This window comes from Myotis davidii, unplaced genomic scaffold, assembly GCF_000327345.1.
Source record: "Myotis davidii unplaced genomic scaffold, ASM32734v1 scaffold181, whole genome shotgun sequence".
Lineage (NCBI taxonomy): Eukaryota > Metazoa > Chordata > Mammalia > Chiroptera > Vespertilionidae > Myotis > Myotis davidii.
Window position 1 is genome coordinate 2381246 of NW_006291504.1, and position 4316 is coordinate 2385561.

General features: G+C 61.1%; 1 protein-coding gene across 1 annotated transcript in view; it reads left to right on the forward strand.

Annotated features, from left to right (window-relative positions):
• ZNF521 (zinc finger protein 521) overlaps positions 1 to 4316 on the forward strand; it is a 204678-nt gene that overhangs the window by 180777 nt on the left and 19585 nt on the right. The gene's annotated exons all lie outside the window — the stretch shown is intronic.

Below are 4316 nucleotides of genomic sequence, written 5' to 3' on the forward strand. Positions count from 1 at the left end.
CTCCTGCATGTGCGGGGCCTCACCCACCTCCCACCGGCCTCACCTGCCTGGCCCGGCTGCCAAAACAGGCCCCGGGTCCCCAGACACATGAGCTTTCCACAGCCAGACGCAGGCCGCTACCCAGGAGCGCTAACCCGTGATTTCCTTAAGCCTGGGATTCGCCTTGTCGGAAGCCAGGAGTGGGCGGCAGCCCTCCCAGCGGCTCCTGGGTCTGTCCCAGACACACTTCCCAGTCCGCTTTTTTCTTTATTTTTTTTCTTTATTTTTATTTTATTTATCTATTTATTTTTATTTATTGCTAATCCTCATCCAATGATGGATATTTTTCCATTGATTTTTTTTTTAGAGAGAGTGGAAGGGAGGGGGAGAGACAGAGAAAGAGAAACACCGATGTGAGAGAGACACATCCATTGGTTGCCTCCGGTACGCTCCCTGAGCAGGGCTGGGATCGAGCCTGCAACTGAGGTCCGTGCCCTTGACCGGAATCGAGCCCGGAATCCTTCAGTCCATGGGCCGGCGCTCTATCCACTGAGCCACACCGGCTAGGGCCCCCAGTCCGCCTTTTTTGAGCTTCGTGGGCACCGCGGAGCTGCGGCCTCCATCCCATCTGGCTTCAGCCACGCCTCCCGGGCTGCCGAGGGCCCCACGCCCCAGGACGTCCCCGGGAGCCGCGGGTTCCTGGGTCACCCCGTCAGCCTTTCTGGCAGATCCTCAAGTGCCGAGAACCTCGCTAAATTATAGCCTTAACGAGTCCCTATTTTCTGCAATTACTGATTTTAATTACAGACCGTTTAAATGGGGAAGTGTTGTCGCAACGCCAAATCTATGCAAATAATGGCTTTCGTTAAGTGGTTCAAACAGCAATTTTCTGGGTTTTTGAGAGGAGGGTTTTCCCGCCGTGGGAGTGTTCGTCGCCATCTCGCTGAAGCCGGGGCCAGCAGGCAGGGTGGCTTCCCTCGCTGACGTGGGGTTAGGTGTGCAGCCGGAGCACGGCTTGGCCCCCCCGGGCCTCGACTGGCTCGCCTGGCGTGTGTCACTGAGGTCCTTGGGGATTCCGGGAAGCTACTGTTTGTGACTCGGGGCCGAGAGGCCTGAGAAGACGCAGGGACGGCAGCTGTTCTCCCTGTCCGACTGGAAATACTGCTGTGGACGTAGAGGCAATACGGTGGGATTTGCCGGCCGGCGTGGCTCAGTGGTTGAGTGTCGACCCATGCACCAGGAGGTCCCTAGTTCGATTCCCAGTCAGGGCACATGCCCAGTTTGCAGGTGTGATCCCCAGTGTGGGGTAAGGTGGGGTGCTCCTTGGTAAGGTGGTCAGGCAGAGCCTCTCTGAGGAGGTAACATTTGAACCGAGGCCTGGGTGCCAAGAAGGAGAGATTGTGTGGAAAGGAGTTGTGCAAAGGCCCTGTGGTCAGAGGGAGCGAGGGGTGATGCTGGGACAGAAAGCAACGTGTGGCTGAAGCACAAGAGAATGGGGGCTGGAGGAAGGGGCTGGCAGGTAGCCCAGGTCATGGCCAGGTCTGCAGGGCAGCGAAGGCTTTGGGGCTTATCCCTTTGCAGGGGGAAGCCCCGCAGGGAAGAGGTATTGTCTGACTTACACCGTGCCTCAACAGTTAAGCAATTTCATTTTTGAAAGGACACTGTGATGTGATGAGAAGTCACAGACTTGGGCGAAAATATTTGCAAGTCACATATTTGTATCCAGAACATATAAAACAAAACTCTCAAAGCTCATGACTGGTGGCGGGGAGGGGATCCACACAGAGTGAGCAAAACTCTTCAGCCCAGCGGTTCTCAACCTGTGGGTCGCGACCCCTTTGGCGGTCGAACGACCCTTTCACAGGGGTCGCCTAAGACCATCGGAAAACACATCTATAATTACATAGTGTTTTTGTGATGAGTCACTATGCTTTCATTATGTTCAATTTGTCACAATGAAATTGGGGGTCACCACAACATGAACTGTATTAAAGGGTCGCGGCATGAGGAAGGTTGAGAACCACCGCTTCCGCCCTTCACCTGCGAGGGTGGATGCCACGTCCTTCGTCCTTAGGGACGCGCCGGTGAAAACCATGATGTTAAGCCGCCGCGACGAAAACCAAACAAACAGCGACAACATGGAGTGGGGCCGGGGTGTGAACGAGGCGTCGGGACGCCCAGACTTTGCTGGCGGGAGCGCAAGGGGCCCAGCCACGTGGCGGTGCAGTTTGTGAGTTTCCTCTGCAGGGAAACATGCACGTGACACGCCACCTGGCGGCCCTGCTCCGGCTGCTCCCCCAGGAGACCTGCCAGCGAGCTGCCCGCAGCCTGGCCGGGAATGACAGCCCTCCTCACGCGTCTGCCTGTCTCCTCGCGGGTGGAGGACGGAGAGGCGAGATCCAGGCCTCCGCCCGGCGGCTGCCCAGGAGCAAGCAGCACGTCGGCGGCAAGAGCTGCAGGTGCCCAGGGAGAGGAGCCGGACTCAGAACGCTCTGACCGGATGTCTCTGTGCCGCGATGACCCGGAAACGGGCAGAGATGTGGAATGGGAAACAGTAGATGCCAGGGCTGCAGGTGGGGAAAGACGTGGAGGAGACTTCACCAGCTTCTCCTAAGCATGCAGGCAGGCAAGCACACACGCACACATGCACACGCCTGCACACATGCACATGCCTGCACACGCATACGCACATGCATGCCCACACCCTGAGCGCTCGCCGTCCGGGCTGGGCAGGTCCAGCCTCACTTCCCGGAGCTCCCAGGCCTGTTTGACCAGAAGAGCCTCGTGCAGGCGGCAGGCCGGTGTGCGGACAGTTGTCGGCAAGCGTGTAAGCGCCGTCAGGTGGAGGGCCTGTCCACAGGCTTCCACGGCCCTAAAACTGCAGGTCATGGGCAGACACTCAGGAAGTGGGCTCGGGGCTCTGACAGTCCCAGGTCAGGTGAGAGTTCAGTCTGGGTTGGCCTTTTGATGGTAGGGGCACTGGCGTGGGTTTGGATACCAGGAGCTGTTTCGGGGGTCCTGCTCCCAGGAATCAAGCGTCCTTTCGTCGAGGCAGAGACATGTGGCCTCGGCCTGGCTCGACCGCCCTCTGTCCTGGGTGTCCTGGGTGGGAAGGTGACCCGCACGCCCGATCCTGTCACTTCCGCTGAGACCCATCTTCCTCCGCTGCGCCCAGCCCCGTGGAGGGCGGCGGGCGGACCCGGTTGGGCGTGTGAGACAGACTGCAAACCACAGACTCCCACAGTGTCAGGGCCGCCGGCCGGCGTTTCCCGCCTCGGGCCTCGGCAGATGAAGGCCTGCGGCTCAGTGGGCCCCCTGCCAGGGCGGAGCTGACCCGAGAGGAGGGGCAGGCTCGGCCCGTGCCGCCCAGCTGTCCCTGAGTCCCAGCGGACACCTCTGTGCCCGCAGACCTGGCATGGAGGGCCCCTCCTCTCCTCCCTGATGGCCTCACTGAACCCCGCTCTTCAGCCTCACTATGGAGGGCACGAGGGAGGGTGCCCATCGCCAGCCTCACGGGGCCAGCTCCGGCGTGCGGGGCAGGACCCTCCGAAACCGGAGAAGTAGAACAGCCCCTCCCCCGGGCGGGTCCCCGCTGCCGGCCAGGCCCCGCTCTGAGCATTTTGCTTGAACTGGTCTCAACGCAGCCCAGGAGGGCGGAACGCTGGTCTCCACGGACTGACATGGGAACGAGGCTCCCAGAGGCGCGGGGACGGGCCCCAGGTCACGGGCGCACGGCAGAGCTGCATGCAAAGCCAGATCACGGGGGCCACTGAGGCACACCAAACCCCCCGAAGTTTACACGCGCTGCCGTTTATATGAGCTAATAGATTTAAATGAGGCCTGCGGTGCTGAACTATAAAAAGCCTTCATGTCAGGGGACCCAGAAACTATTTTCGTAGTTGGGCCAAGCAGGTAGCAACGCAGCGGCGGCGACAGGGGATGCACAGAGCCTGGCGGCAGGCGGCCCAACTGGGAGCACCCAGGGCCCTTTCTGGGGAGCCGGCCTGTGGGCCGGGTCCGCTGGGCTGGAGCGTGAGGCCAGGAGCCTGCAAACCTGGCAGCGAGCGAGGGGGTGAGTCCTGCTCTGGCCAGGCCTGGGGAGAAGGGGGGTTCACGCCAGTCGTGGAGACAGGGACCTCGTAAGACCTCAAGCTTCCCAGCCCCCTGCCCACACACACACCCACAGAAACTCGGGGCGCACGGAGAGCTGTCACAGGGAGGCGGGGCCCGAGAACGGCTCTTCTGGCCTCGGGTGTCCTGGCCTCCTGCAGACCCGGGGGCTGGGGCCCGGCTGGGGCAGTGGGCTGCCCGGGGCCCAGGAGGCCAGGCGCCCTCGC